Here is a 27,012-nt window from a genome sequence, read left to right as displayed (position 1 = left end):
TGCTCTTGCAGCTTCCGTGGCCGCGCCTATGCGGAATGAGTGTGTCCCTTAATCTTTGGGGTGGTTCCCTGCCGATGTTATGCATTTATTAAATATAGCTTGGAACTGGTATCTTGATAATGGCGTTAAATCAATGTGTGATAGGAAGAAATTACTTTGTGATCTGATGGTTAGATATGTTTTTACTATTGTTACCCAACTCAGTGTACCGTTTGTGGGTTGTAGAAGTACCCAAGTGCCCCTGCCCGCTGGAACAGTTTTCGATTGGTGTATGCGTAGTCGTATTGCATTATTGGCTATGACTACGTCCTGGTGAAATAAGCCTCCACTGGTGGTAATTTTGGATTGAGGGACTAATTCGCTTATGCATAACGCCCCGAAGAAGGCGATCACAAATGCAGTAGACAGTAGTGTTGCTTCAAATTGTGAGTGTCATGTTAATGGTGTTAGGGATATGATGTGAGAAATCAGTTTTAGTGACACGGGACGGGACGTCTACACTCCTGACTTGGTTGACCCCTTTTCCACCCTTTTATGGATTGTCTGATGATGAATCTTTGTCACATCTCCCCAATTCAGTAGTTGGAAGTGAAATGCTACTCCGGTCAGACACCGCTGCGCTGACACCCCTGATATGCCCCTCATCATTAGCTGGTGGAGAAATTCTATGGTGACTTGTGATCTGGCTTGTTCACATTGGTCAACCCGTCTGCCTGCTACTAGTCGTGTCCACTCTTCCCATGCCTTACCGTATGCTTTCCACGTCGATGGGGCAACTGACGCTCTGATTAATGGCATCAACTATTCGCCACTAGATCCCATAGGGAGGGTGGGCAACTGTTGCCCGATGGGTGGGCGTTGTGGAAGAGCTCTGTGAAAATCTGCCAATTGAATTGTTATAAAGCGTTAGCAGCAGCTTTAGACCCCTCAGCATAGTGGCTAGCACGGACCCATACATTGTGTTTTAGGCACAGGAATGCTAGCCTGCGTAGTAGGCCTAGCACTGGGAGAGACGATGATGCCATCTTATTAATGCAGTGCGCTAGGCTGGTGTTTTTTGTTATGAAGCATATATTTTTGTTAGCCAGGCGCGCGCCCCATATTTCTATTGCTACCACTATTGGGAAGAAAAATTATTTTCAGGGCTAGATGCAGCTAAAAATTATTATTAATTTCAAAGCTGGTGGAGCTTGGTATAGATGGCCTAATACAATGAGTCCCACACACTGCTAGAAGCCCAAATATTTTTTCAGAGCTAGATGCAGAAAAAAACTATTTTTAATTTGCAACCTGATGGAGGTCAGTATAGATGGACTAATAGACCAAGTCCCACACACTGCTAGAAGCCCAAATATTTTTTCAGAGCTAGATGCAGAAAAAAATGATATTCAATTTGCAACCTGATGGAGGTCAGTATAGATGGACTAATAGAACAAGTCCCACACACTGCTAGAAGCCCAAATTTTTTTTCAGAGCTAGATGCAGAAAAAAATTATATTGAATTTGCAACCTGATGGAGGTCTATATAGATGGACTAATAGACCAAGTCCCATACACTGCTAGAAGCCCAAATATTTTTTAGGAGGTAGATGCAGAAAAAAATTATATTCAATTTGCAACCTGATGGAGGTCAGTAAAGATGGACTAATAGAACAAGTCCCACACACTGCTAGAAGCCCAAATATTTTTTCAGAGCTAGATGCAGAAAAAAATTAATTTTAATTTGCAACCTGATGGAGGTCAGTATAGATGGACTAATAGACCAAGTCCCACACACTGCTAGAAGCCCAAATATTTTTTCAGAGCTAGATGCAGAAAAAAATGATATTCAATTTGCAACCTGATTATGTCCCCCCTCAACCTTCTCTTTTCCAGGCTGAATAGTCCTAGTTTTGCCAACCTCTCTGGGTATTGCAGTCCCTCCATTCCCTTTATTAATTTTGTTGCCCTCCTTTGTACCTTTTCAAGCTCATTTATATCCTTTCTATATGTTGGGGCCCATAACTGAGCACAGTATTCCAAGTGTGGTCTGCCCAGTGCTTTGTACAGTGGAAGAACAATGTTCTCATCCTTTGCAGCTATACCTCTTCTGATACATCCCATTACCCTGTTTGCCCTTACAGCAGCGGCCTGACTTTGGGCACTCCAATTTAGTTTGCTATCAATCAAGATGCCCAAGTCCTTCTCCATCTCTGAATTCCCCAATGATTTCCCATTCAGTGAGTACTGGTAACTTCCATTTTTCCTTCCCATATGTATGACCTTACATTCCTCCTCGTTAAACCTCATTTGCCATTTAATGCTCCACCTACCCAGCTTATCCAAATCCCTCTGTAGGTCTGCACTGTCCTCTTTTGTATTAATTGTTTTACATAACTTTGTGTCATCTGCAAATATTGATATTTTACTATTTATCCCGTTGACTATGTCGTTAATAAAGATATTAAATAACATTGGGCCTAGTACAGACCCCTGTGGTACCCCACTAGTGACGCTTACCCAATTTGAGTATATTCCATATATAACCACCCTCTGCCTTCTATCCTTTAGCCAGTTATCTACCCACTTGCAGACATTTTCCCCCAGCCCCATCATTCTCATTTTGTATACCAACCTATTATGTGGCACGCTATCGAACGCTTTTGAGAAGTCGAGATACACGACATCCACTGGTTCCCCCTGATCTACTCGAGAGCTAACCTCCTCGTAGAAGTCAATCAGGTTTGTTTGGCAGGAGCGATTCCTCATGAATCCATGTTGGTTCGGGATTAAAAGATTATTGGCATCAAGATGCTCCGTAATTGCCTCTTTAATGAAGCTTTCAAAAATTTTGCCCACAACGGACGTCAGACTCACCGGCCGATAGTTTCCGGCGTTACTTTTCGCTCCCTTTTTGAATATTGGCACTACATTCGCCTGTCGCCAATCAAGTGGCACAGACCCAGTCTCAACAGAGTCCTTAAATATAAGATATAACGGTCTGTCTATCACATTACTAAGTTCCCTTAGTACCCGTGGGTGTATGCCATCAGGTCCTGGTGATTTGTTTATTTTAATGTTACTGAGGCGTTTCTGTACCTCAACTTGGGTTAGATTTGTCATACTTAGTGGAGGATTAAGCTTGTCACTTCTCATTTCTCCTGTTAGTTCTATTTCCTTTGTGAAAGTTGTCGAAAAAAAATTATTTAATAGATTAGCTTTATCCTCATCTTTCTCTATGATTTTGCCTTCCTCACTTTTTATCGGTCCAATATTATCCGATTTAATCCTTTTACTATTTATATACGTAAAGAACAGTTTGGGATTTGATCTACTTTCCCTAGCAATACGTTTCTCTGTTTCCTCCTTCGCTATTTTTATTTGTTTTTTACAGGTTCTCATTTTTTCCTTGTAACACTTTAGTGCCTCCTTACTGTTTTCCTGTTTCAATCTCTTGAATGCCTCTTTTTTGCTATTTAACGCCCCTTTTACGTTCTTGTTCAACCATATTGGTTTCCTCTTATTTCTGGCCCTTTTATTCCCATACGGTATATACCTCTCGCACTGAGTATTCAGAATTCTTTTGAAGGTTTCCCATTTACTATTCGTATTCCATTGATTAAGTACTTTGTCCCAGTCAATAAGTTGAAGGTTTTCTATCAGCTGATCAAACTTCACCCTCCTGAAGTTTAATGTTTTTGTTGTTCCCTTATTGATAACCCTACTGAAGGGCATTTTGAAGTCGATAATATTATGATCGCTATTACCTAGGTGCCCCTCTATCTGTACCTCAGTTATTCTATCAGGCCTATTAGTCAATATTAAGTCCAACACGGCCTTCCCTCTCGTTGGTTCCTGCACTATTTGGGAGAGATAATTATCCTTAATATTTGTCAAGAACCTTTTTCCTTTCTGAGATCTACAGGTTTCTGTTTCCCAGTCAATATCCAGGTAGTTGAAATCCCCCATTACAATCACTTCATTATGTTTTGCTACTTTGTCTATTTGTCCTAATAGCAGATTCTCATTCTCCTCTGTTATATTTGGTGGCTTATAGCAGACCCCCAGTAATATTTTATTATTATTTTTTGCCCCCTCTATCTCTACCCACATGGACTCGACCCCCTCTTCTCCCTCTCCTATATCTTCCCTTAGTCTGGGTTTTAGACATGACTTTACATATAAGCAGACTCCTCCGCCTTTCCCCTGTTTCCGGTCCTTTCTAAATAAACTGTCATCTAATAAATTTACCGCCCAGTCGTAGCTATCATCTAGCCAAGTCTCTGTTATACCTACGATGTCATACATCTCCTCCGATATAAGCGCCCGCAGCTCATCCGCCTTATTGGTCAGGCTTCTTGAGTTGGTCAGCATGCAAGATAAAACTTTGGGGTTATTTAGCATCCTATTCTTCTCTAACGATCTAACTGTACTATCCCCACCCCCCTCTCCACCCTCATTATATTCATTTCTCCCCTTCCCCCTTGCTTGCCTCACATCCCACCTATTTCCTTGGTTCCCCCCACCCGGCTCTAGTTTAAAAACTCCTCCAACCTATTAGCCATCTTCTTCTCCAGCACCGCTGCACCCTCCCCATTGAGGTGCAGCCCGTCCCTACGGTAGAGCCTGTAGCCGACCGCGAAGTCGGCCCAGTTCTCCATGAACCCAAACCCTTCTGCCTTGCACCAACTCTTTAACCACTTATTCACCTCCCTAACTTCCCGTTGGCGCTCCTGTGTGGCTCGCGGGATTGGTAGTATTTCTGAGAAAACTACCTTGGAGGTCCTTGCCCTAAGCTTCCTACCTAGGTCCCTGAAATCATTTTTAAGGACCCTCCATCTACCACTCACTTTGTCATTGGTGCCGATGTGGACCATGACCACTGGGTCTTCGCCAGCCCCACCCAGTAACCTGTCAACCCAATCCGCGATGTGCCGGACTCGAGCGCCAGGGAGGCAGCACACCGTTCGGCGATCCCGGTCTTTGTGACAGATTGTCCTGTCTGTCCCCCTAATAATAGAGTCACACACTACCAGAACCTGTCTTGCCTGCCCTACACTTCCCCCCTCCCCCTCATTACTGGAGCATACACTCCCCCGGCGGTCAGAGGATCTGTCGTGCTCCAATAATGCGGTTCTGAACCAGCCTTCCTAAACTTCTTCCCTCTATCCCTCCTAACTGTTATCCAGCTCCCTGCCTGTTCAGCCTGCACTTCCCCTCTATGCTCCACCCCTAGTATTGACCCATTGAGTGTCTGCTCGGTGAGCAGCAAACTCCGTTCCATGTTGTCGATGCTCCTCAGTATCGCTATCTGAGCACTTAGATCCAGAATTTGGGCTTCCAAGTGCACGATATGCTCACATCTCTCGCAGCAGTAGGATCCTCGAGCGGTTGCTCACGGAATGCATACATTGCGCAAGATGTACACTGCACGGCTCCGGCCAACATGGACGTCATTCTAAATATGGAGATACAGTCAGTATATATATACAAGTACAAAACACAATTATTTATATATAGGTGTATGGACGGGGATCAATTAAGGATGTGCAAGTGTATCAATTAGATATTGGCGGGGGATCAGTTAAGTATGGACGGGGGATCAATTAAGTATCAAGTATGGACGGGGGAATCAGCTAAGTAGGTCAGGTGGATTAATTAAGTAAAAAGTAAAGTAAAGAAAGAATGAAATACAATCAGCAATTCAGTCCTAAATCCTCCCTTCCAAACTCCCTGAATCCAAAGTCACTGAAAAACAAGTCACACACTTACTTTCGTTCGCACTTACGCTCCGGACACACGCAGCTCGTTCACACTCGCAAACTAAGAGATTTAAAGAGTTTTTTTTTTTTTTTTTTTCCTTTTCCAGCAATGTACCCTTCACCTCAATGCACTTCCAAAAGGAAGGAGGTCAGTATAGATGGACCAATAGAACAAGTCCCACACACCGCTAGAAGCCCAAATTTTTTTTCAGAGCTAGATGCAGAAAAAAATTATATTCAATTTGCAACCTGATGGAGGTCAGTATAGATGGACTAATAGAACAAGTCCCACACACTGCTAGAAGCCCAATTTTTTTTTCAGAGGTAGATGCAGAAAAAAATTATTTTTAATTTGCAACCTGATGGAGGTCAGTATAGATGGACTAATAGATCAACTCCCACACACTGCTAGAAGCCCAAATATTTTTTCAGAGGTAGATGCAGAAAAAAATTATATTCAATTTGCAACCTGATGGAGGTCAGCATAGATGGACTAATAGAACAAGTCCCACACACTGCTAGAAGCCCAAATATTTTTTCAGAGCTAGATGCAGAAAAAAATTATATTGAATTTGCAACCTGATGGAGGTCAGTATAGATGGACTAATAGAACAAGTCCCACACACTGCTAGAAGCCCAAATATTTTTACAGAGCTAGATGCAGAAAAAAAATATTTTTAATTTGCAACCTGATGGAGGTCAGTATAGATGAACTAATAGAACAAGTCCCACACACTGCTAGAAGCCCAAATATTTTTTCAGAGCTAGATGCAGAAAAAAATTATATTCAATTTGCAACCTGATGGAGGTCAGTATAGATGGACTAATAGAACAAGTCCCACACACTGCTAGAAGCCCAAATTTTTTTTAAGAGCTAGATGCAGAAAAAAATTATATTCAATTTGCAACCTGATGGAGGTCAGTATAGATGGACTAATAGAACAAGTCCCACACACTGCTAGAAGCCCAAATTTTTTTTCAGAGCTAGATGCAGAAAAAAATTATATTCACTTTGCAACCTGATGGAGGTCAGTATAGATGGACTATTAGAACAAGTCCCACACACTGCTAGAAGCCCAAATTTTTTTTCAGAGCTAGATGCCGATAAAAATTATTTTTAATTTGCAACCTGATGGTGGCCAGTATAGATGCACTAATAGACCAAGTCCCACACACCGCTAGAAACCCAAATATTTTTTCTGTGCTAGATGTAGAAAAAAAATATTTTTAATTTGCAACCTGATGGAGGTCAGTATAGATGGACTAATAGACCAATTCCCGCACACTGCTAAAAGCCCAAATTTTTTTTCAGAGCTAGATGCAGAAAAAAATTATTTTTAATTTGCAACCTGATGGAGCTCAGTATAGATGGACTAATAGACCAAGTCCCACACACTGCTAGAAGCCCAAATATTTTTTCAGAGGTAGATGCAGATAAAAATTATTTTTAATTTGCAACCTGATGGAGGTCAGTATAGATGGACTAATAGACCAAGTCCCACACACTGCTAGAAGCCCAAATATTTTTTCAGCGGTAGATGCAGAAATTTTTTTTATTCAATTTGCAACCTGATGGAGGTCAGTATAGATGGACTAATAGAACAAGTCCCACACACCGCTAGAAGCTCAAATATTTTTTCAGAGCTAGATGCAGAAAAAAATTATTTTTAATTTGCAACCTGATGGAGGTCAGTATAGATGGACTAATAGACCAAGTCCCACACACTGCTAGAAGCCCAAATTTTTTTTCAGAGCTAGATGCAGAAAAAATTATATTCAATTTGCAACCTGATGGAGGTCAGTATAGATGGACTAATAGACCAAGTCCCACACACTGCTAGAAGCCCAAATATTTTTTCAGAGGTAGATGCAGAAAAAAATTATATTCAATTTGCAACCTGATGGAGGTCAGTATAGATGGACTAATAGAATGATGCTATGCCCAAAAGGTTTTACTTCACTAGGTGCAGTAAAAAAATTGGTATTCTATACACAGGTGGTGTAGCTTGCAACACAGGTAGGCTACTCAACTGACTAACTCACTCTGCAATAGGCCAAAAAGGATTAGCTTTGCTAGATTTAGCCAAATGCTGTGAAAAAACTTGCACAGCACTGGCACAGACCTGCCTGGCAAAAACTGATAGGAACTGATGTAACTTAGTCCTGAAAAGGACTGCACTTACAATTAGTCTTTACTCCCAACCTATCTATTTAAGAGCACAGACCTGCCTGATAAAAGTCGTAGGAAATGCTGTAACCTAGTCCTTAAAAGGACTGCAATCACAACTCTTCCCTACTCCCAAGCTATCTGTAGATTTGTGCGAAAATTGGCTTGAAATTAACAAGGTATAGCGCACACAGCAATAGCGGTGCCATCTAACACGCAGCTGCAGCAGTGAGAAAATGGTGGCGACGGGGAAAATGGCTGGGTCTTATAGGGCAAGGACATGTGACATACACTGCCAATGACACATGTCATTGCTTGTGTGAAAAAAAGCACTTCGCTCCGTGTGTGCGCTGCTGATAGGCTGACAGATTGCACCTCCCCACTGTAAATGAGGGAAAGAGAAAAAAATGAAGATCTACATTATTCCTGCAGAGATCCATCCCCTGCCCCTCCCCCCGCCCCGCTGTACACTCAAACTGCGTATTAACATTAATTTTCAGCATTACTGAGAAAAAATCCAGTTATGATTTTGGGGCATGAAGAGTTATCGAACATAACCTTGAACAGCCAAATTTTTTTCAAATCGTTCGTGTTCGCCGAACGAAGGGCTTTTTTTCACACAAGCTAGGGCATGTGTCATTGGCAGTGTATGTCACATGTCCTTGCCCTATAAGACCAAGCCATTTTCCCCGTCGCCACCATTTTCTCACTGCTGCAGCTGCGTGTTGGATGGCACCGCTGTTGCTGTGTGCGCTATACCTTGTTAATTTCAAGCCAATTTTCGCACAAATATACAGATAGCTTGGGAGTAGGGAATAGTTGTGATTGCAGTCCTTTTAAGGACTAGGTTACAGCATTTCCTACGACTTTTATCAGGGAGGTCTGTGCTCTTAAATAGATAGGTTGTGGGAGTAAAGACTAATTGTAATTGGAGTCCTTTTCAGGACTAGGTTACATGAGTTCCTATCAGTTTTTGCCAGGCAGGTCTGTGCCAGTGCTGTGCAAGTTTTTTTCACAGCATTTGGCTGAATCTAGCAAAGCTAATCCTTTTTGGCCTATTGCAGAGTGTGTTAGTCAGTGGAGTAGCCTATCTGTGTTGCAAGATATACCACCTGTGTATAGAATACCAATTTTTTTACTGCACCTAGTGAAGTAAAATCTTTTGGGCATAGCATCATTCTATTAGTCCATCTATACTGACCTCCATCAGGTTGCAAATTAAAACTAATTTTTATCTGCATCTACAGTACCTCTGAAAAAATATTTGGGCTTCTAGCAGTGTGTGGGACTTGTTCTATTAGTCCATCTATACTGACCTCCATCAGGTTGCAACTGAATATATTTTTTTCTGCATCTACCTCTGAAAAAATATTGGGCTTCTAGCTGTGTGTGGGTCTTGTTCTATTAATCCATCTATACTGACCTCCATCAGGTTGCAAACTGAATATAATTTTTTTCTGCATCTAGCTCTGAAAAAATATTTGGCCTTCTAGTAGTGTGTCGGACTTTCTCTATTAGTCCATCTATACTGACCTCCATCAGGTTGAAAATTAAAACTAATTTTTATCTGCATCTACAGTACCTCTGAAAAAATATTTGGGCTTCTAGCTGTGTGTGGGACTTGTTGAATTAGTCCATCTATACTGACCTCCATCAGGTTGCAAACTGAATATATTTTTTTCTGCATCTACCTCTGAAAAAATATTTGGCCTTCTAGTAGTGTGTCGGACTTTCTCTATTAGTCCATCTATACTGACCTCCATCAGGTTGCAAATTAAAAATAATTTTTATCTGCATCTACAGTACCTCTGAAAAAATATTTGGGCTTCTAGCTGTGTACGGGACTTGTTGTATTAGTCCATCTATACTGACCTCCATCAGGTTGCAAACTGAATATATTTTTTTCTGCATCTACCTCTGAAAAAATATTTGGCCTTCTAGTAGTGTGTCGGACTTTCTCTATTAGTCCATCTATACTGACCTCCATCAGGTTGCAAATTAAAACTAATTTTTATCTGCATCTACAGTACCTCTGAAAAAATATTTGGGCTTCTAGCAGTGTGTGGGACTTGTTCTATTAGTCCATCTATACTGACCTCCATCAGGTTGCAAACTGAATATATTTTTTTCTGCATCTACCTCTGAAAAAATATTTGGCCTTCTAGTAGTGTGTCGGAATTTCTCTATTAGTCCATCTATACTGACCTCCATCAGGTTGCAAATTAAAACTAATTTTTATCTGCCTCTACAGTACCTCTGAAAAAATATTTGGGCTTCTAGTAGTGTGTCGGACTTTCTCTATTAGTCCATCTATACTGACCTCCATCAGGTTGCAAACTGAATATAATTTTTTTCTGCATCTAGCTCTGAAAAAATATTTGGCCTTCTAGTAGTGTGTCGGACTTTCTCTATTAGTCCATCTATACTGACCTCCGTCAGGTTGCAAATTAAAACTAATTTTTATCTGCATCTACAGTACCTCTGAAAAAATATTTGGGCTTCTAGCAGTGTGTGGGACTTGTTCTATTAGTCCATCTATACTGACCTCCATCAGGTTGCAAACTGAATATATTTTTTTCTGCATCTACCTCTGAAAAAATATTGGGCTTCTAGCTGTGTGTGGGTCTTGTTCTATTAATCCATCTATACTGACCTCCATCAGGTTGCAAACTGAATATATTTTTTTCTGCATCTACCTCTGAAAAAATATTTGGCCTTCTAGTAGTGTGTCGGACTTTCTCTATTAGTCCATCTATACTGACCTCCATCAGGTTGCAAATTAAAACTAATTTTTATCTGCATCTACAGTACCTCTGAAAAAATATTTGGGCTTCTAGTAGTGTGTCGGACTTTCTCTATTAGTCCATCTATACTGACCTCCATCAGGTTGCAAATTAAAACTAATTTTTATCTGCATCTACAGTACCTCTGAAAAAATATTTGGGCTTCTAGCAGTGTGTGGGACTTGTTCTATTAGTCCATCTATACTGACCTCCATCAGGTTGCAAACTGAATATATTTTTTTCTGCATCTACCTCTGAAAAAATATTGGGCTTCTAGCTGTGTGTGGGTCTTGTTCTATTAATCCATCTATACTGACCTCCATCAGGTTGCAAACTGAATATATTTTTTTCTGCATCTACCTCTGAAAAAATATTTGGCCTTCTAGTAGTGTGTCGGACTTTCTCTATTAGTCCATCTATACTGACCTCCATCAGGTTGCAAATTAAAACTAATTTTTATCTGCATCTACAGTACCTCTGAAAAAATATTTGGGCTTCTAGCAGTGTGTGGGACTTGTTCTATTAGTCCATCTATACTGACCTCCATCAGGTTGCAAACTGAATATAGTTTTTTCTGCATCTACCTCTGAAAAAATATTGGGCTTCTAGCTGTGTGTGGGTCTTGTTCTATTAATCCATCTATACTGACCTCCATCAGGTTGCAAACTGAATATATTTTTTTCTGCATCTACCTCTGAAAAAATATTTGGCCTTCTAGTAGTGTGTCGGACTTTCTCTATTAGTCCATCTATACTGACCTCCATCAAGTTGCAAATTAAAACTAATTTTTATCTGCATCTACAGTACCTCTGAAAAAATATTTGGGCTTCTAGCTGTGTGTGGGACTTGTTGTATTAGTCCATCTATACTGACCTCCATCAGGTTGCAAACTGAATATATTTTTTTCTGCATCTACCTCTGAAAAAATATTTGGCCTTCTAGTAGTGTGTCGGACTTTCTCTATTAGTCCATCTATACTGACCTCCATCAGGTTGCAAATTAAAAATAATTTTTATCTGCATCTACAGTACCTCTGAAAAAATATTTGGGCTTCTAGCTGTGTGCGGGACTTGTTGTATTAGTCCATCTATACTGACCTCCATCAGGTTGCAAACTGAATATATTTTTTTCTGCATCTACCTCTGAAAAAATATTTGGCCTTCTAGTAGTGTGTCGGACTTTCTCTATTAGTCCATCTATACTGACCTCCATCAGGTTGCAAATTCAAAATAATTTTTTTCTGCATCTAACCCAGCCAATAGTTTTGGCCTAATACCACAGTTTGGCCACTCAGCTCTGCTCGGTTACCATCCATTGTTTTTTTGTGCAAACAACTCCAGAGTTGTGAATTAGTTAACCACCAAAATGAGTGGAAAAAGGCCTGCTGCTGGTGGAAAGGGGAATAGGCGTGTTGGGAAGGGGAAAAAAGGTTGTGTCCGTGGGGTAGGTGTTAAAGCAACAGTAACATCTGCAGAAGAAAGACCATCTTCCAGCCAAACTAAAATGTCTACTTCTTTTAGCGGACAATGTGATAAGATCCCTTTCTTACGGCCACGCCAATCGCTACAAATTCCAGATGAGGCACAAAAACAGCAGGTGCTTCAACGGATATCAAGTGCTCCTTTAAGTGGGCTCTCCTCCACATCAACTTCAACATCACAAATACTCCAGTCCTCAAAGGTGTCAACCCAATCGCACTTGCTTCCTCACAGCTCCCAAATCTCCAGCTGCCCGTCTGAGTATGAGGTAGAACAGATGGTTGAGTTTGCAGAGCTGTTTACTCATACTATAGCCTGGGAATCAGAGGTCGACTCCAGCGCTTCTGTGAATCCAGACGAGGAAATGATCTGCACTGATGCCCAGAATCTTTATGAGTCGGATCCAGGACCAGACGCAGAAGGTTCTGACCATAATGTAGACCCTCATTCCCAAACTGTAACTCCTGTTGGTGGAGACAATGAGGAAGACGATGATAAGACTCAAATACCTGATTGGAGCGACAACTTTAGTTTTTTGTCAGGGCAGGAACAGGTTGGCTCTGAGGACGACGGGTGTGATAACGCACAGGGTGATGATGATGAGATCGGAGATCCCACTTACTGTCAACCCACAGTCAGCCAAGAGATGAGGTCAGCAGAGGAGGTGGAGGAAGATGCTAGTGACGACGAGGTCAGGTTGCGCCTTCCTGGACAGAGACATAGTACTGGAAGCACGTCAACAACTGCATCCTCAAACACAACTCTGCCTCTCACCACAAGTCGTGGTGGCTCTTCAGGTCGCATGGGTGCTAAGCCTTGCATAGCCTGGGCATTTTTTCAGATCGATAAAGATGACCCAACTCGTGTTATCTGTAACATTTGTCAGCAAAAGCTAAGTAGAGGCCAAAAAATACATAGTTTGAGTACTTCATGCATGAACCGGCACATGGACATGAAGCATAAGTTGCAGTGGGAAGCTCAGTGTGCTGCAATGCGGCCTAGCCGGCCGGGCCAATCACCGTCTGCCATATCTTGTGCATCCGCGGCCTCTTCATCCTCTGTGACTGGGGGGACAGCAGTCACACATGTTTTGGGGCGCAGACCTGCCACCTCTTTACCCGCAACAGCCAGCGTGATTGGCAGGTCATCATTTTCTTTGGAGGTGGTAACACCAGCTGGTGTTGAGCGCTGTCCGACATCGATAGCACCACCTTTGGATCAAGGCAACCTAACATGTCCGCCTGCATCTTCCTCACAGACCGGCAGTTTGCCGGGGACACCCTTATCAACCCCGTCTAAGCACAATAGCCAGCCCTCGGTCCCTCAGATGTGGACAAGTAAAAGACCATTTCCTCCTAGCCATGAGAAAGCTAAGAGGTTGAATTTCACCATCTGCAAGCTCTTGGCTACAGAAATGCTGCCTTTCCGCCTGGTGGACACAGAGGATTTTCGAGACCTTATGTCCGTCGCAGTGCCCCAGTACCAGATGCCCAGTCGGCACTACTTCTCAAAGAAAGGTGTGCCTGCGCTCCACCAGCATGTCGCACACAACATCACCGCTTCTTTGAGAAACTCTGTGTGTGACAGGGTGCATTTCACCACAGACACTTGGACGAGTAGGCATGGACAGGGGCGTTACATGTCGCTGACTGGGCACTGGGTAACTATGGTGACAGCAGGACAAGGGGCTGCTGTCCAAGTCTTGCCGTCCCCACGAGTTGTGAGTCAATCCTCTTTATGTCAAAGTTCCTCCACTGCTTCTGCCTCCTCACCCTCCTCTCGGTCTTCCACCTGCACCCAAAGCCTGTCTGGTCATGCCACAAGCTTTCTAACTGCGCAGAAGGGATCCTGCACACCTCCTTACTATGCTGGCAGTAGGGCTCAACGTCATCAGGCGGTTTTTACATTGAAATGTCTGGGAAATGTGAGTCACACAGCTGAGGAGTTGTGGTCAGCTCTGGAGAACCAATTTCATGAATGGTTGTCTCCACTGGACCTGAAACCAGGGAAGGCCGTGTGCGACAATGCTGCAAACCTGGGTGCGGCCCTTCGCCGGGGCAATGTCACACACGTGCCTTGTATGGCTCACGTGTTGAACCTGGTTGTCCAGCAATTTTTAGCCCACTATCCCAGACTAGATGGCCTTCTGCAGAGGGCACGGTCGCTGTGTGCTCACTTCCGCCGTTCGCATCCCGCAGCTCAGCGACTTACATCTCTACAGAAGTCGTTGGGCCTGCCACTTCACCGGCTAAAATGCGATGTGCCTACCCGGTGGAATTCAACTCTGCACATGTTGCAGCGACTGTGGCAGCACCGACAAGCCCTGGTGCAATACGTTCTGACGTATAGCCTGGGCCAACGAGATTCAGAGGTGGGGCAAATCACGCTGGAGGAGTGGTCTCAGATCAGGTACCTATGCACCCTTCTGCACACTTTTGAAATGGCGACGAAGATGTTTAGTGCTGACGATGCCATTATCAGCATGACTATTCCGGTGATTTACATGCTGGAGCACATGTTAAACAGAATTCGGAGTCAGGTGGTGGCACAAGAGGAGGTAGAGGAAGTAGAGGAGGAGGAGTTGTATGCGGAAGGGCTAACATCTGCAAGGTCCAGAAGGTCGGCAGCACCAAGGCGGCAGGCATGTGAGGGTGGGGGAGATGGTTTTACCAGGGCGCATGGTAGCAGCCAAACTAGTGAGGAAGGTGCAGGAGCCCAGGAAGAAGTGGAGGACGAACTGATGGAAGACTCATCAGATGAGGGAGACCTTGATCACATTTCTGTTGTGCGAGGTTGGGGGGAGAGGACAGAGGAAGGAAGCATGATTGTTACCTCGCCACCAACACAACAGGGACTTGGTGCTCCTGGATGCGCAACACACATGAGTGCCTTCTTGCTGCACTACCTGCAACATGACCCTCGAATTGTGAGAATTAGAAATAATCCTGACTACTGGGTTGCCACACTGTTAGATCCCCGGTACAAAAGTAAATTTGCAGAAATTATTCCTGCCATAGAAAGGGATGCACGCATGCAGGAGTATCAGCAGAGACTGTTGCAGAATCTTACATGTGCTTTTCCACAAAATACCAGTGGTGCACGTAGTGAATCTCACAGTTCCAACTTGCCAACCGTGGGACCGTCAAGTGTTCAGCACTCAAACCGTAACAGAACCACAGTATCTGCTGGTAACATCAATTTTGCGGAATCATTTCACCACTTTTTTAGCCCATCCTTTGCAAGGCCACAGGAGACAAGAAGTCTGACACATAGTCAACGCCTAGAGACGATGGTACAGGAGTATCTCCAAGTAAACATTGAAGCCACGACTGTGTCACTGGACCCTTGCTCTTTTTGGGCTTCCAATCTGGATAAATGGCCGGAGCTAGCCACTTACGCCTTGGAGATCTTGTCATGCCCCGCAGCCAGCGTTCTGTCTGAACGTGTGTTCAGCGCTGCTGGTGGTGTGCTGACAGATAAGCGCACGCGGCTCTCCACTGATAATGTAGACAGACTCACGTTCATAAAGATGAACAAATCATGGATCCGAAACGACTTTTCTACCCCTGTGTCATCCTGGGGAGAGTAAAAGCTTGATGATTGGTTAAAATCACCCTACCAAACGTTTTAAGCTTTCAAATTACTAATCATGTTTATCTGTATCTTGACTGGAAAATAATTTGGGCTTTATAGCAGTGTGCAGCACTGATCCTATTAGGCCATCTATAATAAGCTCCACCAGATTTAAAATTAAAAATAATTTTTAGCTGCATCTAGCCCGGAAAATAATTTTGGGGCTCCGAGATGCGCAAGACACATAAGTGCCTTCTTGCTGCACTACCTGCAGCATGACCCTCATATTGTCAGAATTCGAAGTAATCATGACTACTGGGTTGCCACACTCTTAGATCCCCCAAACTTTTCGATCAACCTTTTAATTTTAATAAAGACCAAAAAAATGGTCATTTTTGAAATTATAAGCATTAGCAGGTTGTTAGAAACTGAAATCAAACAGTTTTCAACTCAAAACTTTATTCTAGGTGATGTTACATTTTCACATAGGACCCCTTGTTCGAAAGGAGCTTCTGAACTCTCTCGTCCATTGAATTTGTCAGGTTTTGGATGGTTTCTGCTTCAATTGTTTTGCATGAGGACAGAATACCCTCCCAGAGCTGTTGCTTAGATGTGAACTGCCTCCCGCCATCATAGACACTCCTTTTAATGATGCTCCAAAGGTTCTGAATGGGGTAGAGGTCAGGGGAGCATGGGGGTCACACCATAAGTTTGTCCCCTTTTATGCCCATATCAGCCAGAGATGCAGATGTTTTATGTGCAGCATGAGATGGTGCATTATCATGCAGAAAAATGATCTTGCTCTGAAATACACGGTTCTTCTTCTTGAACCATGGCAGGAAGTGCTGTTTGAGAAAATCCACATACATTATGGAGTTCATCTTTAGCGCCTTCAGGGATCCTAAAGGGGCCGACAATCTCTCTCCCCATGATTCCAGCCCAAAACATTACTCCACCTCCTCCTTGTTGGCGCTGTAGCCGTGTTTGCGTGGGGTGTCCATCAACCAGCCATCCTCCACTCCATCCATCTGGACCATCGAGCGCTGCACGGCACTCATCCGTGAACAAAACAGTTTTGAAATCAGTCTTCATGTAATGTTTGGCCCACTGGAGCCGTTTCTGCTTGTGTGAAGTGGATAGAGGAGGTCGACAGGATGGCGTATGCACAGCTGCAAACCTCTGAAGGACCCTGCATCTTGTTGTTCGGGGGACGTTGGAGGCACAAGCAGCTTCAAAAACTTGTCTGCTGCTATGACAAGGCTTTTTTGCCGCTGCTCTTTCAACCTGACGTAATTGCCTGTAGGAAAGAGTCCTAAATTTGCCCTTATCAGCACGCACACGTGTGTACTGTGAATCAGCTACATACTTCTTGATTGCCAAGACACTTCATCCCGATCATCGCACAATGTTGATTGTAGTCATGCCTTGACCTAAACACTCCACAATTTGTTGCTTCTCAGCAGCCGACACATCCTTTTTCTTTCCCATTTTGGCAGAAAATGTAGGCTGCTTAATAATGTGAGAGAGCCTTCTTAAGTTGTCTTGCCTTTCATTGGACACACCTGCCAAACTAATTAGCACAGGTGTCTGCAATTGCTTACAGTGATATAAAGAGCCCTGACACACATCACCATCAATGAGTTTAACTGACAAACAAACAAATTCTTCCCTTATCACTCCTAAACACTTTTTGCATAATAATTTGGAACGCGGTGTACATGTGCTTTTCCACAAAACACCAGCGGTTCACGTAGTGAATCTTACAGTTCTAACTTGCCAACCGTGGTCTGTATGGAATTGTTCAATAAAGGGCCCAAAATTAAGATAACATAGATGGGAGAGGTCTCTATGAATAGGAATTCCTAAGTATTTGATTCCCTGTGAGGGCCAGGCAAAGGGAAAGTTGGACTGGATGGAATCCTATATGGATTTGGGGAGGGAGACATCGAGGGCCTCAGACTTCGCTGCATTGATTTTAAAATTTTACCATGTAACAAAGTGATCTATTTCAGCCATAACAGCATGGATGGATATATGTGATTGAGTGATATATACTAGGACATCATCAGCAAATAGAGAGCACTTGTACTCGGTGCCTCCCACCTCAATCCACCTAATATTGGGGTTATGGCGAATTGATGAGAGCAGGTGCTCCGTCACTAGGATGTATAAGAGAGGGGACAGAGGACATCCCTGCCTTGTCCCATTGGTGATTGTGAAAGGTGATGAAAATGTTCTGACGCACCCCCTGGGCCTTGGGACACCCGGAGCCGGACCCTTTTTGGTGGATGCTGGTGGTTGTAGTCTTCGTGGCGGCGACCCGGTTCCGTGGCTCAGGGCGGTCAAACCAGTGGCGGAACTATTTATGTGGTTTTGATGTTTAAATGTCCGACTACGCCACCCGTGGATTGCGGTCAGAGTGAACCGCCGCTACAGGGCAGACCGCTGAGGCTGGTGTTGTGGGTGCAGCAGAGCGTAGCATAACTCCCCACGGGAGGAGTATAGCCTCAGGGCAGTGTATGCGGAGGATGGGGGTGATGGTGCAGGGCAGCAGCAGTAACGACACGGAGTCAGTGATGCAGTCCAGGGCCTTTACTCACAGTTCTTATTATCCAGACCACGTCTGCAGGTAACGGCTGCCCACGTCGTACTGTGCTCACCAGGTGAGGGGCTCAGACAACTCCCAGATAACTTTGGAGCACTTCACAGGACCCCCTTTGTGTGTCCTTTGTCTGGCCTTTCTTACCAACACTTCTGTCCGGCTGCCTCGGGCCTCCTCTTGGTAAACTTGGCGCCAGTTTCCCTGACCCTATGTGGTGCCTTCCTAGCGGGTGTAGCGAGGGGCTGCGCCACATAAAATGTCAGAGCCTCCGGTTTCTAGCTGAGGGTCGTTTCCTGCCTCCACTAGTTCGGGGACCGGTCTCCCCCTTTGGCCTGACCCCTCCACGCAGGTGGATTCGGGCGTGCGGTGGCGACTCGCCCGTCCGCACCCCTGGGATCCCTTCATTCCTCGTTCCTGGAGCCTTCTCCGCTCCTCTTCCTTCCTTCTCCCTCTTCCAGGCCTGGGCCTCTGTTACTAGGCCCGCCTCCGGAGCAGAGCTCATGCAGAGCCCCTGCTCCCTGCCACTTCTGCTCAGACTTCTCTGCACTGAACTAAGATGGTGCCCACCTTTTATACTCCCTTCTCAATGCACCCAGGAACTGCTTCCTCCCTGCTCCTGCACTACAGGGTTCCCCTTCCTCAGTGTTCCCTCCCCCCACTCCAGCCAGGGACAGGGACTGTCGTGCCCATCTCAGGGGCATATTGGTCGCCCTGCCCCACGGCAATGTGGTGTAATGCATGCAGGTGTCGGGTCCTGATCCACACTCCATCCTTACCTGAGAGTGAGATATCACACCTCTGGGTGAGGTGCAATACGTCTGTAGCAACCGAGCCCTCAGGGTGCTACAGTTCCATATATCTTCAGCCTAGGTGACGTATTGCGATACAGGGCCGTGATTTTGGCTATAAAAGGGTCCCCTAGACCCCTACCCCAAGCTTTTTAAGAGAATCATATATGGCGTGCCAGGAGACTCTATGGAATGCTTTCTCAGCATCCAACGAGAGTATCTAATTACAAATTTTTAACTGCATCTAGCCCAGGAAATACTTTGTGCCTAGTAGCAGTGTCTGCTAGTCAGCGGATTATCCCGGCTGTTAAGCAAGCTACACCACCTGTAGTTTAGACACTTAATTTTTTCAAAGGAAATGCTTCGGGACCATGGGATACTCAGTGAAGAGCATCAGGAGGCACCCCAAGGCATAGGGGCTGGGACTGGCAGTAGGATGCCTTGCGGTGGACAGCCGAGCTCGATCCTTATAAAAGCTTTTTAACTGCAGCAGCTTTAGTGGACGCTACTGGAGCTGGAATTACGCGGCTGCTGGCATGAGACTTGCCCTCCAATAGATCCTTGTAAATGGATTTAAAGTGTATTCATTCAAATTAGAGAGACAATTTAAATTAAAAAGCTTAGAGCTGCCTCCACCACAGGGGGGCTCGCTCGACCCACCAGCGGACAGGCACCAGTATTGGGAGAGGGGGGCTGGCCATCAGGGTTCACCGCGGCTCTGGCACAAACCCGGCGACACGGAGGTGGCACGGGCAGGAGCCGACTGGCCGTGTCGGCTTCTCACTTTTTGGATTTTAGAAGGGCATGACATGCCTATATCTGTGTCTCCCCCTCCTTTTACTCCTCCACCTCTTTTATTTTCGCATGACTATATGTACTTGTCACTTTTCCATGTGTTAGTTGTGTCTTCTGAGCAGTTTGTCAGCTTTTGGACACCTTTGAAGGTGTTTTCTATTTGTTTCTATGTGTTTTTGTTTGCCTGCCATTGGTTTTAACGGTGTTCGAAGGTGTTCGACGAACAGTTCGACGAACAGTTCGGCGAACACACGGGTGTTCGACGAACCGAACCGAACTCGAACACTACGGGGGTGGCTCAACACTAATCTCTAGCAGTGAGATGCTCGGGCGAGTACCGAGCGGTAGTGAGCATGCTCGCTCATCACTAGTGAGGGCACAATCATGAAGGAGAGTGCTACTCAGATAAAGTCTCGACTGACCTGATATACGGGACTGCCACAGACTCCTTGCCAATATGGGGATGGCGTTTCATTCATTTGGGATCACATAAAGGCAAAATCACAAAATAGTGATGTGCCACTTACAGAGGCCGTTGCATACCTGAAATAGGAGACTGCTTTTCCAATCTGCGGCTGTGTGGTGTGGAAATGAGTCGAGCATTCGCTCATGCCATCAGGGTCTCTGAGTCTAAAGAACTGCCAATATGCGTGATATGCTGTCACTGAGATAGCCGGAAAGTCTGTACTAATTACAACAGCAGAAGGCACAAAGTAGTTGTTCTTGGGGATGATGGCGTCCATTCTGGACACATGGTTTGCATGTCTGAGTAAGCTGCCATGAGGATCATTGCTGGGATGCAGCCTTTAAGGAGTTGCTGCCTATGTTACGATCACAATTATCCCTACAGCAGGAAAGCTAAGAAGCACATTAGTGTTGTCGCTGAGATATGTGGCACCCCAGGGGTCTGGTTACCACAGTAATAGAAATATTACGTCTGAGAGCAAGTGGGAGGTTTCCTGGTCAGGAGCCCTTAAGCTTGCAACACCTCCTGCCCAGACCTGGGAGGGGAGGAATCCGCCCTATATAAACTGGGTCTGACAGAGCCTGGAGAACAAGCAGACACAGGGAAAGAAACAGCAGGAGCTCTGTAGGAGCAGGAGCTAAGACCAGGGGCTGGAGCTGAGCAGAGCTCGCCCTGGCAGAAGAATCTAAATACCGGACACCGGAGTCCGAGGCTGCAAGGATCTTCAAGTCCAGCAGCAGAACCCAGCCGGCAGGGGATTCCAGGTTCTCTGGCCATAGAAGCCCGGAGGCTCAGTCACAATCAAGGGACCAGCACTGCCATCGAGAAGCGGAGGCTATCAGAAGGCCCCAAGTCACCAGCCATACAGGTGAGCACCACACGGTATACTCAGGGACGTGGGCTACTTCCACTCGCTTACAGCAAGGTAGCCAGGAAGAGTGCAGATAGACGGGGAGGCCTACAACTCCACCTGGCCAGGGGAACTCCTGCTTGCTCGCAGACTGACCAGGCCCCTTATGCTAGCCAGTACTCCCGGGAGGGTCTGCCTTAATATCATCAGTAAAGACCCTGAACTGCACTGCAAAGACTCTGAGTCGTTCCTGCTTTCTCACCGCATACAGCACTACTAGTACTGGGACGCCTGTGCACCATCACTCCCATCATCCACATTCCCTGCCCTGAGGCCATACTCTTCCCGTGGGGAGTTATCCCATCTTTAGCTGTGCACAACACACCAGCCTCAGCGGACTGCCTCGCAGCGGCGGTACCCTCTGACCGCAATCCATGGGTGGCGTAGTCGGACATTAAACCACAAAAACCCTATAAAGACTGCCACTGGTTTGACCACCCTGAGCCACGGGACCGGGTCGCCGCCACGGAGACTACAACCCCCAGAGACCCGGCTCCGTGTAACCCACACGCATGCACACACGGCCCAGGGGGCGCGTCAGAAATGCTTTAGGAACAACCAGTGTCATTAACCAGACCAACCATCTTTGTTTAAGCAGAACCGTTAAAAATTCTGTGCTTCTCATCTGAGACGTGCTGTGTTATGCTCCTTTAAGTTTGTCCCACAGTTTAGTCTGATGAATCTCTTGCATCACTTGTCCCTTTCTCTATCCCAACTTATCTTGCATGTCTACTCCCGCGACCTTACAAAAAGATGACATTGAACCCTTATTCCATAATTTTGCACTTTAGTAACACTGTATACTCTGTGTTCTTGGCTTTTTCTTTCCACTTGGTTGTTTTAACAATGTAGTTTAATATTCTGACTGAGGCAAAATGGCTGGTTGGTCCCTCCCCTTGCACTTAGTACTTGAAGTACATACCCCATTCGTCCATGTTCAGCTGTCCCCTTGGTTATGCCTAGCTCAGTGCTTGAAAGCCCCCATGCACATTAGATAGATGTTGGCCAGACAATTATTCAGCTGACAACTACTCTATCTACCCCGACTCCCCCAAATAGAAGAGCATTCTGCTCAACAGCGCTAGACTCCTTTGGCAGATGTGTATATCCAAGATATTAAAATGATCGACCATTGGAAATCTAACGTATCGAATAGTCTGTCGGGGAAGAGTCAGTAGGCCCCCATGCACATTAGACCATTGTCCAATCCTGTCAGGCCTAGCCAACTATAGTGTAATGTGTACGGGGGCCTTTAGGCTGTTGTGTATGTTATTCCATCCCCTGCAATAGATAGAATGTAGTGTTGAGCATTCCTTTATTACCAAAGGGTCAATTTCAGTGTCAGGCTCTCTTTAATGAGCACTAGACTTTGTCTATTGTTATCTAAAAGGACAGCTCCAAATAATATATAACAATTAGGAGGCATTATAACAACTGCAGAAGGGAGACACAAGCCATACATGCAGTGTTTGGTCAAGTGCCTGGTGTAATTACATACAATAATTACACGTGATTAATGTATAATTCCACTATGCAGTCCTTACCGGGACCTGTGCATCTCTCTGGATCCTCTTGGCCATTTTTTAAAAAGCACTGGGGAAAATGCCAGTATGTGTAATGAAAGATTAAAAAATGTGTGCTAGCGTAGAATCAATTACAACATCAGGCACCTTAAATAATTTCGCATCTGCAGCAATCTATCAGTTTCATGGGCCTTGTCAATTTCAAAAGGCTTTAACATCAGTTTGACATCAATGAATCTAGCGGGAATTCAAAGAAACATCAAAGTAGCAGTGATAGAAATGAGGGATTTGCATATCTCGGGCGTAATGTGAAATTTCATTGCCAACTTCATGCAGTCAAAAAGTCATTAACCCCTTCAGCTGTGACAAGGCAGGAGGGTGCCGTACCGGTACAGAGTTTCTTTAGTGACTTTGTCTGAAAGTCAGACTCATGCTCTTATCCATTTCGCTGAGCTTTTGCTTATTAATCTTACCTTATTGGACCTGATGTCAAATCAATCTGTTACAATGTGCCTGCTGTGATGAGTCTACTAAATGGAAAACCTATTGAAGGTTAGATGTAGTGCATCAACAGTGCCATATACATTTATTTCTATGTCTGATTATGAAGATATTGTAATGGGCTGTCTTCTTGTAGGTATGTTACTTACAAGCTACTGTAAATGTGCACAACTTAGACTAGGGCAGCACTTTTTGTAACACTACTAGCTCAATGCAAAAGTAAGGTCATATATATCAGTTGGAGTGTGCAGACAGTGTGTGACCACGGTGGGGCAGCATGCTGACAGTTGCATTGGCGGGTAAGTAAATCCTAAGGATATGCCGGTAAATAAATGACTTGTTGTTAATGGCCACATGGAGCTATCATTGTAGCAGTTTGACAATCAGAAAAATGTGGCTCCAGGTGCCATATGTAAAGCTAGGTTGTTATTGTAGTACAAGGCCTTCTTCATAAGTTAGCATGGTCACCCTTGGTCAGGCTGCAGAAGTCTGGGAACATCACACTTTATTATTTTCATAAGTAGAATAGAGGCATAAGTATTGTATTTGGCACCAAACATCTGTTGAATTGGATGCCTTTGGATTGAAATGAGGTCCTCCCCTGCTATTATAATTGTCAGTAGTGCCAATGTAAAATTACCAATCAAGCATAGTAGGCAAAGACCTATGGGCTCCTCGTCTTTTAGGAGAACATTACAGCAATCAGAAGTGAAATGATGTTTTGGATTTTGTTTGGTATATTAGAAAATTCACGAATAGTAGAGGAGGAGCCACTATGCAGTTGGACATGGCAACTGTGTGATTGGCCAGAATGGGGAGTAGAGGAGAGCTAAGGGGCCAAGAGATGTCAGCAACTGTAGATCATAATGGAACGTCATGAGTAGAAGCTTTGGGAATCACACTCGAGTATACACTGTGTTCCAAATTATTATGTAAATAATATTTTCTCAGATTTTCCCAAATTACCTTTATGAATTGCAGTCATTGTAATTTTCCAGTCAAATAACTATTAGAGTACAATTGAAAGGTTTTTGTACAAACTGCCTATGATAACAGTATATTTTTAAAAAAATAAAACACTCAAACTGCACTCAAAATGCATGTTCCAAATTATTATGCACAGCAGAGTTTTCAACCTTTTCATTTTAATAAAGAACAAAAAAATGGTCATTTTTGAAATTATAAGCATTAGCAGGTTATTACAAACTGAAATCAAACAGTTTTCAACTCAAAACTTTATTCTAGGTGATGTTACATTTGCACATAGGACCCCTTGCTTGAAAGGAGCTTCTGAACTCTCTCGTCCATTGAATTTGTCAGGTTTTGGATGGTTTCTGCTTTAATTGTATTGCAAGAGGACAGAATACCCTCCCAGAGCTGTTGCTTAGATGTGAACTGCCTCCCGCCATCATAGACACTCCTTTTGATGATGCTCCAGAGGTTCTCAATGGGGTTGAGGTCAGGGGAGCATGGGTGCCACACCATAAGTTTGTCCCCTTTTATGCCCTTAGCAGCCAGAGATGCAGATGTGTTATGTGCAGCATGAGACGGGGCATTATATAATGCTTATAATTTCAAAAATGACCATTTTTTTGTTCTTTATTAAAATGAAAAGGTTGAAAACTCTGATGTGCATAATAATTTGGAACATGCATTTTGAGTGCAGTTTGAGTTTTTATTTTTTTAAAAATATACTGTTATCATAGGCAGTTTTTACAAAAGCCTTTCAATTGTACTCTAATAGTTATTTGACTGAACAATTACAATAACTGCAATTCATATAGGTAATTTAGGAAAATCTGAGAAAATATTATTTGCATAATAATTTGGAACACAGTGTATATAGGCCTGCAAAGAAAGAGGATGCCTCCTCTGCTCCGGATCTTCAAACAGTGCAGGCGGAGGAGCTGGACTCTATCTTTCTCTATATATAGGAATGTACCCACGATCGACATTAGTTAATTACCATTTCTGAGTTATAATGAAGTTTGGCTCACTTAATTTTTGCTCTGTTTAATTAAATGTAACTATTGAAATATAATTGTTGTTAGTAAATTTAAAAACGAATTAGGAAATAATTTGCCGGAGGGGCCCCAAGATTTTGACTACCTATGGATCTTCACAGAGTTTTATCTGCTATAATATCAATGGAGAGAATTGGTTAGTGGCAAAGAGCAAACTTTTTAAAATTCAAATTTCTCAAACTTGCTGAACTTTCCCAGGAAAGTTCATTGCGGTGAATTGATTTGTACCAAATAAAAAGAACTCCAAAGCCTTGAATTGCCGTGAAAAACATGTATTACACTATTCTCTTTTCCACATACATAAATATTTTTCATTGCTGTGCACACACTACAGTTTCTACAGTGCTTTATGACATTCTATCCCTTTCTCTGTTGCTGTTCTTTCAGTGCTGACATCCTCTCACTATACACATTCACCTCAAAATAGCTGCTACATTTCCTGTTTCTGCTTTTAACCGGTTCCCGACCGCCCACTGTAGATAAACGTCGGCGCTTGCCGGGCTCTGTGCAGCGCCGACGTTTAAAAACGGTGGGTGGTCTCGCAGCGCTCAGGACCCCCAGGGTCCTGCAAGCCCTGCGATTCCGGTGCAGAGCGTTAGCTCTGACAGGGAACATCATCGGGACCTGATTAGATCAGGTCCCAGTGATGTTAACCCCTTGCTGTCTTCTATATGCTGCGATCTATAGTGATCGCGGCATATAGGAGACAGCAGGAGGAGAGGGGGTCGTCTTACCTCTCCGAAGACCTCCGTTTCCTTCCAGGACCTGGGGTTGCTATGGCAGCTGGAGGTCACATGACCGCCTCCAGCTCTGCCATATATGGTGTCCTGTCTGGCTCAGCCTGCAAGCTGAGCCAGACAGGAGACTGACTGAAACAGTCAGGGAAGATCTCATGTAATGTAATATATGCCTATTACATTACATGAGATCAGTGATCAGAAAAATAAAAATTAATGTCCCATACAGGTACTAAGTAAAAATGTAAAAAAAAGTAAAAAAAAAGTTTTTAAACTATAAAAAAAAAAAATCACAAAATAAATAAAAATAAATAAATAAAATATTAAACCAATAAATCCGTATATTTTTACAAAAGCAAAAAAAGTACACATATTTGGTATCGCCGCATCCGAAACAACCCGAGCTATAAAACTGTCACACTAATTAACTCCTTCTGTGCACACCATAATAAAAATAAATAAAAAACGGAGCAAAAAAATATGCTTTTTCATCATATCGCCAAACAAAAAGTGGAAAAAAATGCGATCAAAATACAAAATAGAAATAAAAATGGTGCCGCTGAAAACGTCATCTTGTTCCGCAAAAAAAAAGCTGCCATACAGCTCCATCAGCCGAAAAATAAAAAAGTTATAGTGCTCAGAATAAAGCAATGCAAAAAAAATATTTTTTTCTATAAAATAGTTTTATTGTGTAAAAGCGCCAAAACATAAAAAAATACAGTAAGTGTAGTATCGCTGTAAACGTACTGACCCCAAGAATAACGCTGCCTGATCACTTTTACCACACGCAGAACGGCATAAAAAAACCTCAAAAAACAATTCCTGAATTGTTTGTTTTTGTTAATTTTACCTCCCAAAAAACGGAATAGAAAGCGATCAAAAAATGTCACGTTCCCAAAAATGGTACCAATAAAAATGTCAACT

Source organism: Phyllobates terribilis, unplaced genomic scaffold, assembly GCF_046119375.1.
Source record: "Phyllobates terribilis strain yellow unplaced genomic scaffold, ASM4611937v1 Scaffold_11__3_contigs__length_659146591, whole genome shotgun sequence".
In the NCBI taxonomy this organism is placed as follows: domain Eukaryota; kingdom Metazoa; phylum Chordata; class Amphibia; order Anura; family Dendrobatidae; genus Phyllobates; species Phyllobates terribilis.
The sequence above is the reverse complement of the archived record's forward strand: the minus strand, read 5'-3'. Positions refer to the sequence as shown.